This window comes from Chenopodium album, chromosome 5, assembly GCF_948465745.1.
Source record: "Chenopodium album chromosome 5, dcCheAlbu1.1, whole genome shotgun sequence".
NCBI classification, from domain to species: domain Eukaryota; kingdom Viridiplantae; phylum Streptophyta; class Magnoliopsida; order Caryophyllales; family Amaranthaceae; genus Chenopodium; species Chenopodium album.
Genome location: NC_137838.1, coordinates 78,065,220 through 78,085,306, shown reverse-complemented (window position 1 = coordinate 78,085,306; position 20,087 = coordinate 78,065,220). Strand labels below are relative to the sequence as shown.

The following is a 20,087-nucleotide window of genomic DNA, read 5'->3' as shown; positions in this document are numbered from 1 at the left end:
ACCAACTTATAGTTTTCTTAAACTAAGTGTGCAACTCAACATCCCAAGTATTATGGGACAGAGGGAGTATTCAGCAAAAATGATTTTGGTTTCATAAAAATAATTTTAGTTCAATAAAAATCATCAGTAAATTTATAGAACAGATACAATAGAGAATCAATTAAAATAATTTCAATTCAGTAAAAATAATTTTAGTTCAGTAAAGATAAGAGAAATTGAACAGGGCCTAAATGTAATTGGGATTTCTAATCTCAAATTAGATATAGTTGTATTACATCCTTATGTGGTGTAATCAATAGAGTCACCATGTTTTTAAGTTTTTAATATTTACAATTTGTATTGTTCAAAAAAAAAATTATTTTAAATTTGTATAAAAATTATGACAAAAGAGATAAAGTATACAAAGTTAGTTGGTCTAAGAAAATATTGCCTTTGTGAGTTTTACAAAAATAAAAGGAAATTTTGCAAAAAAAACCACCTTTTAAATCTATTTTTTTGCATAAAAAATTGTTGCACAATACCACCAATTTTAAAAATTTTGCAGCAAATTACCACTTGTTTAGCCAAATTTATCAATTTGTTTTACATTGAATTGGTGGTAAGTTCAACAAAAATTGACTCTTACAATCTTACACTAGCTTGATTTTGATATATTTAGTATTCATATTGTCGAAAGCACAAAAGTTGTCTCTGAAAAATTGTTTTTAAATTTCACTAGATTAACATAAACAATCCCGAGATATTCACGAAAACCATAAACTATGGGATGAAACAAGATAGAATTTATTTTTGAGATCGATTGAAAGATCAAAGTAAAGCTCGCCTAATTAAGTTCAAAGAACATAAAAACGGGTAATATTGTCTTAAGTTTTATATACACTCTTAGGGCCTGTTCTCTTACGTTAAAATTCAGTTCAGTTCAGCTCAGCTCCGCTCCTAATTTCCTTCTCTTATAAAATATTCAGTTCAGTTCAGCTCAGTTCAGTTCAGCTTAGTTCAGTCAATAAGAACAGGCTCTTAGTTTGAATTAAAACTAAGAAAATTGATATGGAGCAATGTTAGGTGATACTGGTGCATTATCACAATTTTCTTATTGCCATGCTTATGAATTAAATATCAAAATGTATGTACACTTTTAGGTGATTAAATAATAAAATGATCACCGTAAAACGCAATGATATAATATAACCCATAATCATATACGAGTAAAAAATAATGGTCCCTTAGTTTATTCAAAATTTGATTATTCTACGTCAAAAAAAAAATGATTATTCAAGGTGGAGGAGCTCATAAACAAGATTACATAATTTACTCTGAATATTACATAAAATTGACACACAACCAATAAATAATGCATTTTTAAAATAAGAGAGGAAAAAAAAAAGTAACTCTCAAGTCTCAATTCAAGAAAATTCAGCACCTAAGCACAGGATGTTCCATCTTTTTTTAGTTCTCTACTTTCCAAGAGGATAAAGGTGGAGTATCACAGGTCTTCCAAGTAGCCATTCCAGCTTCATATCGATCACCCTTAACACTATCCTCCGAGGCAAGGTGCTCTAGCTCAATCATATCCTCGGGTGTTAGTTTCACTGATAGCGCGCCAATGTTCTGTTTCAGGTTCTCAATCTTAGTAGTTCCTGGGATTGGACACACGTCGTCTCCTTGGTGATGGACCCAAGCCAGTGCTAGTTGTGCAGGGGTGCATCCTTTTTTGGTTGCAATTTCAGTAACTCGATCAAAGATGTGCTTGTTATGCTCTAGATTTTCAGGATGAAACCTTGGAAATAACTGAAAGAAATGGTAAGTAAGCAGATCAATATGGAGTGACAGCCTAACAGGCTAGTCGATAGACTGAAACTAATGTATATAGCTAAACTTTACGCGATATAGGAAAAGAATAAACATGTTGCAGGATTATTATCTATGTAAAGTTACATCTAACAGGCTTAATACAGTTACATTTAACATGGAAAATTCATTTCAGGTTAGAAGTTAGAACAAATATTTATAAATTGGTCACATGAAATTACGCGTTCATACCTGCTGCCAGTAGTCCTTATTGTTTGAAAGGTTATCTAACATCTTAGGCCCTGAAGAGAGAAATCCCCTTCCTAGAGGACTGTATGATACAATTCCGATCCCAAGTTCCCTAAGTTAATGTAACAACAATGTTAGAACACTCAATTTTTTTTAAGAATGTTACATCTGAAAAGTCTCGCTGTCTCACCTGCAGGTAGGAACTATTTCTTCCTCCACATCTCTGCTCCAAAGAGACCATTCCAACTGAACTGCTGTAATCGGGTGGACTGCATGCGCTCTTCTGATAGTCGAAGCAGATGCCTCAGATAAACCAATGTACGTGATTTTACCCTCTTCAACCAATTTCTTTAGCTCTCCCATCTGAAATTATATGTGACAAAAACATAAGAAAAACAAATTAACTCTTGTTTAACCATATAATCAAATCAATATACATAAGTTCTGATAAGGTATGGTCTAATGGCCTATATATGTTTAACCTCGAAAACTATGTATGCCTTATAGTATGAAAGGGAGGAGATCAAGTATCTATTAGTATAAATAGCACAAAATATAATAAAAATTAAGTAACTAACCGTGATTTCAATAGGAACATTGGTATCAACACGGTGTTGATAATAGAGATCGATACAATCAACACCAAGCCGCTTCAAGCTTCCTTCACAGGCAGCCCTTACATATGCAGGATCACCCCGAATCTCCATGTCTGCACCAACAGCGCCGTTGATGCCAAATTTTGTAGCCAATACTACTTTTTCTCTCCATTCTCCTTTTAGTGCCTGCTCAATCAATAAACAATTTTACAAAATAAATTTTATTAAATTAAACCAACACAAACTCTCATTTTATGTTTATAATCTATTGAACATATCACATCAAAAACAAGTACTTATGCAACTACGAGTACACATACCTTGCCTAGGAGAATCTCGTTGGTATGAGGTCCATAGGTGTCGGAAGTATCAAGGAAAGTGATGCCGGAGTTGATAGCATGGTGGATAACTTCAATCATGTCTTCATCGGAGTTTCGAGGTTTAAAATAAAAACACATTCCCAAACATCCTAGACCTTGAGCTGAAACTTCTAAACCTTGAGAACCTAACTTAATCTTTCTAACAACACCTTCCATTTCTTATTGTTTTTTGAGTTTACACTTGTTGGATTTACTGATTCATTTCTAGGAAGGGCTAATGCATGCTATATATAGAACATCTAGGGAAATTCGTGCGTTATACATGATGTCATAGTGATTATTAATATAATTAAGATAAATATAAAAAGAAACCAATAACATTAGTCTATTTACCTTGGTTGAGATGTCAAATTTGGTGATTTAATTTTCAACATGTAGGTATATACAAGTTTACAAAAGTTGATTCAGTTACGTTGTTGAAATGGTCAGTCATCAAACATGTACAAAAAAGCTTGGAGAAGAATGATTAATTGATAATAAATTAATTAACAGGAAAAAAAAAATTAATCATTGATAAAATAATCTTGAACCAACTTGTACAAAGTAATCAGCTATTGCAATTCAAAGAAAAATGTCCCCTGATTTGAAAATTTGACAAAGAACTTGTTTTTAATCAATCTTAGTATGGCAGGAAATATAATTAATAAATATGTAAAGTTAAAATAAAATAAAAAACAGAAATACATGTTTAGTAGCTGATTCCATTTCAGAATGATAAATCAGGGTAAATAATAAAGAAAATAGATGGACTAAATAAAAGGACACACTGCGACTTCAATGGGAATGGTGCTGATAATAGAGGTCGATGCAATCAACACCAGGCCAGGCCGCTTCAAGCTTCCCTCACAGGCTCACAGCAAGCCCTTATGTATGCAGGATCACCATGAATCTCTCTTTTTCCATCAGCATATTCGAGGCCAAATTTTGTAGCTTATTATGGGAAATTCTCTGTTTCTCATATTGAGAAACGAAATTTGTTTCTCATAGAAGCATTTTCGTGAATAAATCAACAACTTTTTCATTATGACCCTATAAAAATTTCAAGAAAATCAATTCCTCTTTGTTAAGGAAAAAGATATTGATACAAATTACAACAAGAAATTAAGCAACAGCACACTCAACTGGCAAAAACAGATCCATTAGTACAAGCAATAGGTAAATTGATCAATATCTGAGCTTGCTGCATTAAGCAAAAAACTACTGATGTTCACAGAAAAACATAATCTTTTAGAGAACTGTTGTACAATAAAGGATGAACTAATTTCATTCAGGTTTCCATGAGGACAAAGGCGGTGTGTCTGAATTCTTCCAGGTATAAGATCGAGATACATCTCCATATCGATCACCCTTGACACCCTCCTCCGAGGCAAGAGATTCTAGCTCAGCCATTTCTTCAGGAGTCAGCTTTACAGACAAGGCTCCAATGTTCTGGTTGAGGTTCTCAATCTTAGTGGTTCCGGGGATGGGACATACATCGTCTCCCTGGTGATGGAGCCATGCAAGTGCTAACTGTCCTGGGGTGCATCCTTTTAGTGCTGCTATTTCACTGATCCGCTCATATATTTGTTTGTTATGCTCTAGATTTTCTGGTTGGAATCTTGGATAGTACTGAAAGGAATACAAATAAGTTAATCACACAACTAATCGTACTATATATGAAAGGGATTGCTTTAATACTAGAACAACGTTTCTAAGTTTGTGAATCATGGAAGACAAATCATTTTCGAGGAAATTCAGAAAAATAATATACAAGAAACTAAGTCAGAGCGAGCAATTTGGACAAACCTGCCGCTGATCCTCTTTTGCAAACTTCTCTGTTATCTTAGGCCCTGAAGAAAAAAAGCCCCTTCCTAAAGGACAGTAAGCCACAATTCCAATCCCAAGCTCCCTAATTCAAGATACATATATAAAATTCATAACTCGAAAGACACAACACCAACTTTTCAAACTCACTTATCAAAGCGGGATATCTCACCTGCAGGTAGGAACTATGACTTCCTCCACATCTCTCGCCCACAAAGACCATTCAATCTGGACTGCTGTTATGGGATGAACTGCATGAGCTCTTCTGATGGTTGATTCCGATGCTTCAGATAGACCTATGTACTTGATTTTCCCCTCCTCGACTAGTTTCTTCAGCTCTCCCATCTGATGTAGCATATATATTAACATATAAAGAGTACAAAGATATAGATTTTGAACAGGTTTTATGCCAGCCTGCCAGGCTATCTTAGCGGCAATTACTACTTTTAAAAATTAGAGTGAGCATGCTGCATATTAGTTCTAGCAAATTATAGTGAGCATGCTGTATAACTTTAAGCTGCACACCATTCTACAAATCCATTTCAAAGGTTTTTACTCGAATGCTTAGTTATCATGCTAGTAGTTCCTTTATAAACAGATTTTGGTTGATAATAGTTGTATTGTGAAGTGTTTGCTGAAGTGAGTCATATATTTTTGGCAAAACTATCTGCTGCAGTAGTATTTGTATGAAAATTTCTTGTGTATAGAAGAAAGTGCTACAATTTCTTGTATAGCTTTATTTGATACACCGCCTTTCCCTTAAGATTATGATAGCTTAACACTTAAAAATGACAGTTTTAGGATAAAATGTTGCAATTTCACATATAGTTGAATTTGATACACTATACAATTCCTTTACCCTGCTAAAATTTTGATAGCTTAACCAATGTATTTAAGAGTATGTGCTTCATTGTGACGCGACAACAATCTAAAAGAAGAGACAAGGCTTCATTTTCATATTCTATTCTCTCCATATATATTAACTTTAACTTAAAAATGCACAAGACAGAACAATAGAACAAACATGAATATTAAATGAAACATGTTTTGAAAAGGGGATTTTTCTGTGTGGCTAGCCGGGGTTACTTGATTTACTTGTTCAGGGGTTACTCGAGTTACTCCTGACCAAGTAACACCTCGGTAACCCCTGACCGAACCCTTCAAATAATCCCCTCAAATAACTCCTGACCGAGTAACTTAAGTGACCCAGATTGAATAACTCGGGTAAGCCCTGTCACACGATGGGACCAACCACATACAAAAATTTGTCATTTTGGAATCATAAGCAATAATGAATACTAATTTAGAGAGCTGATGGAGTAAATGGACAAACCGTGACTTCAATCGGAATGTTAGTATCAACACGATGCTGATAATAGAGGTCGATGCAGTCGATATCAAGCCGCTTCAAGCTTCCCTCACAGGCAGCCCTTACATATGCAGGTTCACCATGAACCTCTCTTGTTCCATCCACAAATCTAACACCAAATTTTGAAGCCAATTCCACTTTCTCTATCCATCCTCCTTTCAATGCCTGCCCAATTTACAAGATCAAAATCCAAGAATGCCAATTTAGTTATTAGCAATCAAACCCCATAATTGCATCATCAATAAGTCCCAATTCCTATCAAATCATCAATGTTAAGAAATTCACAATATTGCTAACAAAAGATTATGTATATCCATCCAATAAGCAGTCACTCAAAAGTCAAAATAACCATAAAAATTTCTAGAATTAGTCAAACACCCCAGATTAATAATAAAAATATAAAAATATAAAAAAAAAAAATCAGAAAACTAAAACACGCCCAAGTCTATACCCAAGATCACAGGTAAAAAAATCTGAGTGGTGTTTTCATAGAAATTTGTTATGCATATACACCCGGATAATTTGCTTATTAATTTTTCTCATTTATTGAATGAGCAAAAATTAATTACTCCGTAATGAATAAATTACCGAATGTATCGTACACGGTACACCCGGGTGTACAGAACAGACAAGGATTTAAAAAATGCATCATGAAGTTTGGAATGAACAATGTACCCTAACAAATACGATTAATAATTATGTACTAAACATTCTTAATCACTAACAACGTTAAGTATCCGTTAGTTTTAAAAGACTAGAATTCCACCATTGCATTTTTTTTTTTTTTTTGAAATGAATGATTAACGAACATTAACAATTAAGAAGTTTTTTTTTATTTTTTTTTTTAAAGAATTGAAAGATTAACAATGCAACCATGCAAAATGTATGATTTTATGTAGACTTTACACGATATTTGGTCTATTTAGAGACATTAAAAAAAAAAAAAAAAAAAAAAAAAAGTACTGATTAAATCACCTTCCCAAGAAGAACTTCATTGGTATGAGGTCCATAAATATCAGAAGTATCAAGCAAAGTGATGCCAGAATTAATAGCATGATGAATAAGTTTGATCATATCTTCTTCTGGTTTAGGAGGTCCATAAAAAGCAGACATACCCATACATCCTAGACCTTGAGCAGAAACTTCTAGACCTTGTGAACCCAACTTCATCCTCTTAACACCATTTGATTCTGCCATTCTATCAAATCTCTCTGTTTTCCTCTGTTTTTTTGGGTTTTATATTCTCTCTTTTGTGGGAAGAATAATGAGTAAATTGAGTGTGAACTATAGTATTTGTAGTAATAATGTGATGGGCTAATTTGAGCATTTTAATGAATAAAAAGGGGAAGATTGCATCATAGATGAAGTCATGGTCTAATTGACTAACTAGATTTTTTTTTTTTTTTTTAAAAAAAAAAAACTTTGTTGATGAAATTCACAATTTGTTTTCATACCTTTTTTTTTTATTGCATTTTTTAACCGCGTTTGATATTATTTTTAACGATTTGACATAGGATTAGAAAATGGCTAATTGATATAAATAATATGAAATAATGTAGTAGATTTTACCATATTTTGACTATTACTCTCTCCATGTGTATGATCCCTTATGTGTTTAAATAAATGAAACATTTCCCTTGTACACATATGCCAATGCAACACTTTAAATAACAATAATATAATATCTTTGAATGTCAAAAAGTAATAATTATAACAACTAAATATTAATAAAATATCAATGTTTGTGGCCAGCTGTACATAAAAGTTGTTAAATTAATAAATTATTTATTGAGACAATTCCAACAAATATCACAAGACCATACTTTTTTGTATATCACAAACATTAGTTAAAGTGAAATAGATGAATAGTACAAATAGTCAAAACATTTCATTTATTTAAACAGATGGGATTATTACGTTGATTATAAAATAAAAAATTGTCAAATCAAATTTGATTTTTTTTTTTTTTTTTGGGAAATATAAATTAAATGGGATTGGATACATATTAATAGGTAATTTCCAAATAAGAAATTTTCATATTTGTTAAATTATAAAAATAGAGATTCAAAAAAAAAATAGAGATTCAATTTGGTATGATTTGAGATATATAAGATAAGATAAGATAAGATAAATATAAGATAAGATAAAATATAGAGATATTCAATACAAAGTAGTAAATACTTTGTACGGAGTATAAGGTAAGATTTGATTTTGTTTGATTTGATCCTCTTAAATGAAAAAAGCTTCAAATCTATTTATGATTTGATATTTTGATGTAGTCATTTCTAAAACAAGTTTCTCCATCCGTTTTGGAAAATATTCCGTTAAAGGTTTTCGGGGCTATTTTGGTTCTAAAGAACCAAATTGAGCTCAAATTTGGCATAAAATAACTTAAATGCCTCGTTTTGCTTATTAAGTATTGTCTCGATTTATGTGTTCACGTTTTAATACTTATAACGAGGCACTTACGTTATTTGACCATGATTTAGGGGAGTAAAATACGTGGAAAATTTATATTTCCTCCGTTTTTATAGTTGACACCATTTGACTTTTACACAATTCACACAACACGTTTTGACTCGCTTTTATGATTTTTAGATACGATGAAACATATTCAGTGGGATCTTGTTTGAATCGTTTTAATGTATATTTTTATTAATATTCACTTTTTATAATTTTATAATGTTGATAATTAGAGATATTAATCGTTAAAAATACGAGTTGACAATCGTGATAATGGAAATGTGTCAACTAAAAAAACAGAGGAAGTAGATTTTTTAAAATTTTATGTTACAAATCAAATTTTAACCGGATAATTATACATGTTATGTCATTAAAATACAAATATAACAAGGCAAACTATGATCATCAAAGTAGGGTGTAAATTTAGGGATGGTTATGTGAAAGAATGTTTAGAGCTTGTTTGGGTATCAAGATGGCTTTACTTTGGGCCGATCATTTATAACTATTGTAAGGTCCAAGTCAAGTCCATTAAAATGTCCTTAGCCAAGTCTAAAGTTCAACCTTAACGTATTAACAATTTAATCAATAGGTCTTGGCTGCACTAATATGGCTGCAACAAGGCCCAACAGCCCAAACACGAACGCGGACCAGGCCACTAAAAATGGCCCACCCAACAAAATCCATCAATCTTTCAGAAAAAAAACCATCACTTTTAAACCACCATCATCAACATTAATTTCAACTTCTCCTCCCAAAAAATCATTTACTTCCCAACATCAATTTACTTTCTCTCTCCTTTCTCTAGTTTTCTCTCTCTAAAAAATTGCAAACTCCAAGGAAAGTAAGCTTCAACCCAAATCTCTCTCTCTTCTCTGCAATTTTCTCTCTCTTTTCTCTGTAATTATTCTCTTTCTCTTCTCTTCAATTTTTTCTCTCTCTAAAAAAATTCAAAAATCACCATAGATATTCAACAAGAACTCCATATATAAGCAAAGAATCTTACTTTTTTTTTAACTGTCACTCTCAAACTTAAATTTCTAATATTTATTACTTCTCTATTTGATTTTCTCTCTGTAACAATCAATAACACAATTCACTCCCTCCAAAAAAACAACCATGGATATTTGAAATGAGATAAAAAAAAAAAAAATGAATCCTTCCAACAAAGGCAATTTTATGTTAATTTCACTTAATTTTGTTTGAATTTTTATGAATATCACTTAAATTCGTTTGAGTATTGTTAATTTCTCTTTTGTTCGAAATTTTATTAGAAATATTAAAAAAATTAATGAAATCAAACGGATACAGTATGTTCATAAAATATTTTGAAATGTTCATAATATAAATATTTGTTGTTCATATGATAAATATTGTTAATGTTCATAAAATGTTCTCATTTTGTCTGTTTATGAATATGTTCAAATTTTAATGCTTATGTTCACTTTCTGAAAATGCATATGTTCAATTTCTTAAATGATTATATTCATATATTTGAATGCTTAAGTAAACTTTCTGAAATGAATATGTTCACTTTTTGAAATTCATATGTTCATATTTTTGTACGTATATGTTCACCTTTTGAAATTCTTATGTCCATACACATTCAAAAAATGAACCAATGCATATGTTCATATTTTGAATGCGTATATTCATTTTCAAAAATGCATATATTCATATTTTTAATGCATGTATGTTCATATTTCGTAAAACTTATAATGTGTATCTTTCATAATCATTTTCTTCAATTTTCTTATGTTCATAATTAAAGGTCGTAAATTCAATTCATATGAATTATATGTTTACAAACCTAATGTTTGTGAAATCAAACTGATACAGTATGTTCATAAAATGTTTTGAAATGTTCATAATATAAATATTTGTTGTTCATATGATAAATATTCTTAATGTTCATATAATGTTCTCATTTTGTTTATTTATGCTTATGTTCAAATTTTAATGCTTATGTTCACTTTCAGAAAAAGCATATGTTCATATTTTTTTATGCATATATTCAATTTTTTAAACGCTTATATTCATATATTTGAATGCTTAAGTAAACTTTCTGAAATGTATATGTTAACTTTCTGAATTCATATGTTCATAATTTTTTATGTATATGTTCACCTTTTGAAATTCTTATATTCATACACATTCAAAAAACGAACCAATGCATATGTTCATATTTTAAATGCGTATGTTCATTTTCTAAAATGCATATATTCATATTTTTAATGCATGTTCATATTTTGTAAAAACTTATGATGTGTACCTTTCATAATCATTTTCTCCAATTTTCTTATGTTCATAATTAAAGGTCGTAAATTCAATTCATATGAATTATATGTTCAAAAACCTAATCAAATCGATCATAATACATTACAAAATCACCACCTAATATAATCGAAATTCATACATAGATCAAATTGGTAGAAATTTAACAAAATACAATTACAATTGAATATAACCTTTCAAAAAAAAACTTAAATGAACACGTCCAAAAATAAAAATGTAAATAACAAAGTTGCTGCTCATTTCCAACTTCTTTCATCATTAATTTGGATACTTCGGCTTGTACTCTCTGAAAAAATAAAAATAACAAAGTGTTCATGACCTGCACAATAGATGTTCATAAAGTGGAATACTAATGTTCACAATGATTATATATAGTGAAATAACAGTGTTCACTGTCTGGTGAATTGAATGTACATTGCTCACTTCTGGAGAATGAATGTTCATAGTATAGAAATGGAATGTTCACATTGAATATATATATATATGTGTGTTCAAAATGTAAATCATAAACGAATACAATGTTAAATGTATAAAATGTTCATATAATGAACTCAAAAACAAATTCAATTAAAAAAAAAAAAAAAACTTAACAGATTAAGCAATTCAAGATTTCGTAACTTATTGAAGAAATCAATAGCAATTGTAAATTGAAATAGTGCAATTTATCAAAATGTAGATAGTTTTTCAACAAATTCATGAAATTCATAATTATAAAATCACAAAATGAATCTAAAAAATGCAGAACAACATTTATCAAATTATAAAATCAGAAAAGCAAGATGTATCATCAAATTCATTCAATTCATCAAAATCAATGTCATCAAAATCAATTAATCAATAGTATATTGAAATTCATAAAATTATAAAATCATAAACAATTACAAATTCAACGAAAATATAAACTAATTAATTATAAACAACACAAAAACTAACCTCCATTGATGATTTCATGAGGAATAGCAACCACCTCCATTATTAAGTAAAGAACAGAGGAGAGAGAAAATCTTGATTAAAAAAGAAGAAGAGGAGAGAGAAAATATCAAATGGAATAAAAGAAAAAGGAGAGAGAAAATTGCAACAAAAAAGGAATCAATCCATATACGAAATAAATGACATAAGAAAAGGGGAATATTCAGTGAAGTTCTAGCTGGAAGAAGGGAAAGTTGAAGGAGAAAATAGCAAATTGTGTTTCATTAATAAAGACCTGCGTTTTGGCTTGTTGCAGCCATCTTGGTTGCGTTAGAATGCATCCAAGAATTTGTACAATTTAATTGCATTTACATACTGATTTATGGATTAGATCATTAGAGGGACTTTTCAGACAAACCCCCAACATTGTTTAAGTAATACCTCCGTTTTTTTTTAGTTGACACATATTTCTTTTTAAGAAGTTTTTTTTTTTAGTTGACACATTTTCTTTTGGGGTAACTTTTTTACCTTGTATTTACAAGCTACCCCACTTGCTTTTTCAATCTCTCTCACTCCCTCTCATCTCCTTAATATATGTGCCTAAATCAAACGCGAAACGAAGGAAATAGTAACCAAAATAGGATAAAAATATAATATAGTACTCGTTCATAATAAAAAAAAATTTTCCGACACCACAAGTATTATAACATGCGATGGTTTATAGGAAGCTACAAAGGATAATTATGTAAACAATATCCCAAACTAGTACCTTGCCAAGGAGAATCTCGTTGGTATGAGTACCATACATGTCAAAGCAAGTAAGGTGATATCAGAGTTGATAACATGGTGGATAACTTCAATCATATCCTCCTTGGGCATATATTAAGTTACAAAAATAATTTTTTTTCGGTAACTTTGCTACATAATTACAGAAAACCCTATAGTAAAGGGAGTAAATATAGGAATGATGAACCCTATTGACAATTTTTAAAACTAAAGTATAAATAATTCCATTAAATAATCGTATTAAGTAACAGGTGACTAACATATTAGTCATCTCTTTAAACTCACTTATATATCACTTTAAACATTACACAAATCTGGCACACAACACATAAATAAGGATTTAATCAACACAACACTCTGAAGTCTCAATCCAAGCACAATATGTACCATCTTTAATTTTATGTTTCAGTTTTCCATGAAGACAAAGGTGGAGTATCATAGGTCTTCCAAGTAGCAATTTCAGCCACATATCGATCACCCTTAACACTATCCTCAGAGGCAAGGTGTTCTAGCTCAGCCATATCCTCGGGGCTTAACTCCACAGACAACGCGCCAATGTTCTGTTTCAGGTTCTCAATCTTAGTAGTTCCTGGGATTGGACACACATCATCTCCCTGGTGATGGAGCCAAGCCAATGCTAGTTGTGCAGGGGTACATCCTTTTTTCGCCGCCATATCAGTAACCCGTTCAAAGATGTGTTTGTTGTGCTCAAGATTTTCTGGATTGAATCTTGGTAAAAACTGAAATAGAAGATGTAATAAAGCAGATGAACATGGGGTAACAGGCTAGGAATACACTAAAACTGATGTACTGCTAAACATTTCGCGATACAGGAGAAGAGATCATAAATGTTCTGCAGGTCTGCAGGATTATCTTATGCAAAGTTAGAACGACAATGAAATTAGTCACAAATCACATAGAATTATGCGTTCATACCTGCATTCGGGCGTCCTCTTTTGAAAGGCTCTGAACCATCTTAGGCCCTGAAGAGAGAAAGCCACATCCTAGAGGACTGTAACATACAATTCCAATCCCAAGTTCCCTAAGGTAATGTAATGACAAAGTTAGATTTCATAATATTTAAGGACACTACATACATTTTTTAAGGGAAAATTCTCACCTGCAAGTTGGAACAATTTCTTCCTCCACATCTCTAGTCCACAACGACCATTCTAGCTGAACTGCTGTTATCGGGTGGACTGCGTGTGCTCTTCTGATCGTCGATGCAGGTACCTCAGACAAACCAATGTACTTAATTTTACCCTCTTCAACTAATTTTTTTAGTGCTCCAATCTGAAATTATTTGTAACAAATGATGATGAGAAGAATAAAAATAGGACTTATATTATGAAATGGTAGCATTAGCATTTATAGCACATAGTGCAAATGAACTAACCGTGATTTCAATGGGAACATTGGTATCAACACGATGTTGATAATAGAGGTCGATACAATCAACACCAAGCCGCTTCAAGCTAGCTTCACAGGCAGCCCTTACATATGCAGGGTCACCTCGAATTTCCATCTTTGGATGAATTGGATCACCGATGTTGTTGAGGCCACATTTCGTAGCCAATTCCACTTTTTCTCTCCATTCTCCTTTTAATGCCTGCTCAATTCACTAGCTAAGATTAGTTAAGGTAGTCTATAATCACACAATATAAGATCAATTTAGGAAATTTTGTCAACTACTATTATTTAAATGATCACTTTTGAGAACAACTATCGATTAATTTTTTTTATTGTTAGAAAAAATTACCGCTAAAACACAAAAGTTTGACTATCACTACTACTTTTGGTGTTTCAACAACCCAATTTAGGGCCTGTTCTGATTTACTCAACTGAGCTGAATTGAAGTGAATTGATTGGAGCTGTACTGAACTAAATATTTTATGAGAGAAGAAAATTAGGAATTGAACTGAAATGATTGGAGATGAACTGAAAATAACTTTAAGAGAACATGCCCTTATAAAATCTTCGTCCAAAAAACCCTTACAAACTTACAATTTTTTTTCTAAATTAATCCTAAATTCGGTAATACAATTCAATTGTACCAAAATCTCTCAATTTCATAGAACCATAGATTTAATTTCTTGACATAAATTTTAATTGTGATATTTAATTGAGAAATTTAATCATCTACAATGCAAAATTAAAGATAATTTACCAATAATTTTGTTCGGGCACTGAATTTTGTTGTTGTTTCTACTCCAATTGATTAAAATTGTATAAAGAAAATTCCACCAACATGAGATTCTTGTGGGAAACTAAAAGTAGTTGTGTTACTTAAACTTTTTTTTAATAGGTAGTTGTTCTCAAAAGTGGTTATTTAAATGATAATTGTTGTCAAAATTTCCATTAATTTATGCCTACTAATACCTTGCCAAGGAGAATCTCATTGGTATGTGGTCCATACACGTCGGAAGTATCGAGAAAGGTAATACCAGAGTTGATAGCATGGTGGATAACTTCAATCATTTCTTCCTCGGGCTTTGGAGGTCCAAAAAAAGCAGACATCCCCATACATCCTAAACCTTGAGCTGAAACTTCTAAACCCTGAGAGCCTAACTTAATCTTCTTAACAACACCTGCCATTTCTTATGTTATTTTTTTGAGTTTCTTAGATAATAATTACTTGTTTAATACTTTTTTTTTTAGAGGATCATGTTATTTATAGTGTAATAATGTACAGAAGAAATAGCCAAAGTTGTGCGTAAGTGCGTAACAGATGAAGTCATAGAGGTCGTTGGAGATGATTAATATAAAAATTTAGAAAAGAATAATGATGTAAGATAAAAAGCAATCAATTAATCAACTTTACAATATTGATAAATTATCTTCTTTATTATTGTCGTTGAAATGTCATAATTTGGAATTTAATGTTTTAGATAATGAGGTGTTAGTCACTTAGTTGTGACCAAAATTTCATTAGGCTTAAAATATTGACCCAATCATAGTATAGCTACTGTATTTCTAACTCTCATGACGGCAAATCTAGAATATTTGATGGGTTATGCTTTAAGCTTATCTACACTTCATTTAACCCACATAATCAATTCATGGCTATGATTTGGGCAATCCATAAAAGTCAACCACATTTACCTACCAATCTAAGCCTCCCAAAATTAGCCGTAGTAACTTATTTTTACCTATAAATAAGACGTTTTTTTCCATGTTGAATATTGTGTTCCTTTTATATTGCTTATCTTGTATTTTATCTTTATAATTTCTCGATTTATCTTATGCTTCCATTACGTACTCATACTCTAACAAGATCATACAAATTAAAGTATATTTTGAATTGTCAGCAAAGTTGATTCGTTCATTGATAATAGTCTAACACAAAATATCTATGGGTATTATTAATCTTGAAGTACATGAAATATCAACAATTTTTTGAATTCTTTTCCTGCCGATTATTTTTCTTGAAATTCAAAACAAAATACTTTTCCTGCCGATCAATTTAATTGGAATTCAAAGGAAATACTTTTCACGCGGATCATTTATTGGAATTTAAAAGAAATATGTCTTTTATTTCCTACCGAATTTTCATTTTAAAATTAAAAGGTACTCCGTAGCATGGAAGTATTGCAATACTAGTTTAGCAGCCGTGCTATTGAAAAGAATAATCTAACTATTGCTCAATTGGTTCAAATTAAGCCAATCTTCATTCTTCACGCTATTTGGGAACAATTATATCTTTGTCCCCTATTTTCTCAAAACGGGTTCTTTTTATCCTTTTTACCCATAACTTATTTAACAAGTTAATTTTCTTTTAAATTTTTGGGTTTTTCAAAGTTATGCCCCTAAACTTTTTCAGTTTCCACGCTGTGCCCATGCTTTTTCAAACGTTTAAGTTGTGCCCTCAAACTCACTAATTTTTATTAACAATAACTTTTGGCGTTAACAATAAATTTTTTAAAAGTGTTAAACCAATTAGAACGGGACACGTGTCAAATTAATAACGTCACGATATCATTGTTGATAAGATAACTTAACTTTTGTGAACAAATATGACTGACAAAGGGTATTGTTGATAAAATATCGTGAGGTAGAGGGCACAACTTATAACTTTGAAAAAGCATGGGTACAGCTTAAAAACCGAAGAATCTGGGGGGACATAGCTTAGAAAAACCCTAAATTTTTTTTTCCTTCATCTCTCTTCTCCCACCCTTTTTCCACCAAACCACCACATCACAATCGCTTCCTCAACGGCCCCACCCTCCATCCGCCTTCCCCGGTAGTCCCCCCCCCCCCCGCCAGGCTGTAAACCTAACCCTACTGCCCCTAAGGCCCTTATATTTTAATACTCTATCTACATACTCTCTCCGTTCCATAATATTTGGGATGTTGGGGTGAACACGTAGTTTAAGAAATCTACAAGTGAGTCTATTTATTGTATAAAAGATTCTCTTTTGTATTTTTATATTACAAGTATACAAGTGGGGCAAGAGTAGGGTAGGTGGGGAGAGAAAAAATATGGAAAATAATATAATATATATATATGGTCTCATTCCATATTTAGTAACATGTCAAATATTATGGTACGGACGAAAATGGGAACTGTGTCAAGTATGTGGTTGATATGTGGTGATGTATATGATTAATATGTGGTGATATATGATTTAATTGTCTAATTATTATATTATATTAAATTGATTGATTGTGTTAGTATTATAAGTATTGTCATATTAAGGTTTTAGGGTTACGAATATTATTATTTTGTAATTAAGAATCAATATTATTATTTTTGGGTTGAGAATTATATTATTGTTCGATAAGAGTTGAGATATTTATAGTTAAATATGTGATTTTATATTATTGGGACTTGTGCCATTATTGAGATATGATTTAATAGCCTGTATTTGGTTATTTGATGAAATATGAGCAAGTAATAACAACGGCCGGTGTTTAAAATATAAATTAACAAACAGGCAATGAGTTTGGTGGTTAATTTTGGGTTCGGATACACCAACAAACAGGGAATGAGTTTGGTGGTTAATCCTTGCATCAATGCTACTGCATACAATGTATAGGGACAACCTCATCTAGGAAATCGATTGAGCAACACGGTCTAGGTCAAAAACTCAAAAGAACTAGTATGAGTTACCGCATAGGCGCATCCGCATATATATACCATCTCTTGCAGGAATTTTTTTTTTTTTTTTTTTATTTTTATTTTTTAATTATACAACCTTTGGAAAGTGTTAATTTCAAACCTGATATAATCGGATAACTGGTGGATTTTAAGGTTAGAAAAGGGATGGGATGAGTTTTTGGTGGTGTGGATAAGGAAGGGGCCGGGGGATATCCCCTCCCCTTTCCCCACCTCAAAAACCACCGAATATCAAATGACTAACATGCTAGTCATTTATTCTAACTCGCTTACATATATCACTCTAAACATCACATAAAATTAGCACACAAGTACACAACACATTAAAAAGGAATTTAATCAAAACCAACACTCTGAAGTCTCAATCCAAGCACAGTGAGTACCATTTCAGTTTTCCAATTTCCATGAAGACAAAGGTGGAGTATCATAGGTCTTCCAAGTAGGAAATCCAGCTACATATCGATCACCCTTAACACTATCCTCAGAGGCAAGGTGTTCTAGCTCAGCCATATCCTCGGGGCTTAACTTCACAGACAACGCGCCAATGTTCTGTTTCAGGTTCTCAATCTTAGTGGTTCCGGGGATTGGACACACATCATCTCCCTGGTGATGGAGCCAAGCCAATGCTAGTTGTGCAGGGGTACATCCTTTTTTCGCCGCCATATCATTAACTCGTTCAAAGATGTGTTTGTTATGCTCAAGATTTTCTTGATTGAATCTTGGAAAATACTGAAATAGAATATATAATAAAGCAGATCAACATGGAGTAACGGGCTAGTAATACACTAAAACTGATTTACTGCATTACTGCTAGATATTTCTATGCAAAGTTGCATCTAACATACGGAGTACATAATAAAATTACATTTTTCATGGAAATTCATATGAAGTTAGAACGACAATGAAATTAGTCACAAGAAATTACGCGTTCATACCTGCAGCCGGGTGTCCTCCTTCGAAAGGCTCTCAACCATCTTAGGTCCTGAAGAGAGAAAGCCGCGTCCTAAAGGACTGTAACTTACAATTCCAATCCCAAGTTCCCTAAGGTAATGTAATGACAAAGTTAGATTTCATATATATATATTTTTTTTGGTGTTTATAGAGCCACAAGAGCGAGTGGTGAAAATGGATCCCAAGATCACGTGGAAACCGGAGGAGATCTCTAACCACTTGAGCTATCCCTCACTTTCAGATTTGACACTACATTTTTTAAGGGAAAATTATGAAAAATTCTCACCTGCAGGTAGGAATAATTTCTTCCTCCACATCTCTAGTCCACAATGACCATTCCAGCTGAATTGCTGTAATCGGTTGGACTGCGTGTGCTCTTCTGATAGTCGAAGCAGTTACCTCAGACAAACCAACGTACTTAATTTTACCCTCTTCAACTAATTTCTTTAGTTCTCCCATCTAAAATTATTTGTGAAAATTTACAATGATCGAGTTAGTACACATGAACACATCAAGTGCTAATAAGGCATGTAATGTGGCCTATGTTTAACCTCAAAAATTATGTATATTATGAAATGGTAGCATAACACATATACATATATTGTGCAAATTAACTAACCGTGATTTCAATGGGAACATTGGTATCAACACGATGTTGATAATAGAGGTCGATACAATCAACACCAAGCCGCTTCAAGCTAGCTTCACAAGCAGCCCTTACATATGCAGGATCACCCCGAGTTTCCATCTTTGGATGAATTGGATCACCAACGTTGTTAAGGCCAAATTTCGTAGCCAATTCCACTTTTTCTCTCCATTCTCCTTTTAATGCCTGCTCATTTCACAAGATTATTATTTAAGTAGTCTATAATCACACAATACAAGAATAATTTATTTATGCCTACTACTACGTACATACCTTGCCAAGGAGAATCTCATTAGTATGTGGTCCATACACGTCGGATGTATCAAGGAACGTAATGCCGGAGTTGATAGCATGGTGGATAACTTCAATCATTTCTTCATCGGGTTTCGGAGGCCCGTAAAAAGCAGACATCCCCATACATCCTAGACCTTGAGCAGAAACTTCTAAGCCTTGAGAGCCTAACTTAATCTTCCTAACAACACCTGCCATTATTTTTTATGTTATTTTTTTTTGAGTTTCTTTGATAGGTTAATTATTTGTTTAATATTTTTCTTAAGAGTTATTTATAGTGTAATAATATAATGTGCAGAAATAATAGTCAAAGTTGTGCGTAATAGATGAAGTCATGGAGATTGGAGATGAAGTCATGTATTTCTTGTTTTAATTCTAGGTAGGGTAATATAATGCATGTTATTTATAAAATTCAATTAGTAAAATGGACTAAATATCTACGTAGTAG

The 20,087-nt window shown here is 32.0% G+C and overlaps 1 long non-coding RNA gene and 2 pseudogenes across 3 annotated transcripts; all 3 read right to left on the bottom strand.

Annotated features, from left to right (window-relative positions):
- Positions 1–1,281: 1,281 nt before the first annotated feature.
- LOC145632404 (putative aldo-keto reductase 4) lies at positions 1,282–7,475 on the bottom strand (annotated as a pseudogene). The gene is made up of 8 exons (XR_014112569.1): positions 7,161–7,475; positions 6,150–6,350; positions 4,989–5,161; positions 4,799–4,901; positions 4,258–4,621; positions 2,228–2,372; positions 2,041–2,149; positions 1,282–1,788 (listed from the first exon to the last, which is right to left on the bottom strand). The product of XR_014112569.1 is annotated as a putative aldo-keto reductase 4 (transcript).
- A 3,570-nt stretch (positions 7,476–11,045) lies between these two features.
- LOC145631198 (uncharacterized) lies at positions 11,046–12,024 on the bottom strand. The gene is made up of 2 exons (XR_014112369.1): positions 11,874–12,024; positions 11,046–11,226 (listed from the first exon to the last, which is right to left on the bottom strand). It is a non-coding gene; the product is annotated as an uncharacterized LOC145631198 (long non-coding RNA).
- A 707-nt stretch (positions 12,025–12,731) lies between these two features.
- On the bottom strand, positions 12,732–20,082 carry LOC145632402 (auxin-induced protein PCNT115-like; annotated as a pseudogene). The gene is made up of 8 exons (XR_014112567.1): positions 19,622–20,082; positions 19,322–19,534; positions 18,989–19,161; positions 18,687–18,792; positions 18,135–18,480; positions 13,756–13,900; positions 13,572–13,677; positions 12,732–13,375 (listed from the first exon to the last, which is right to left on the bottom strand). The product of XR_014112567.1 is annotated as an auxin-induced protein PCNT115-like (transcript).
- Positions 20,083–20,087: the final 5 nt, after the last annotated feature.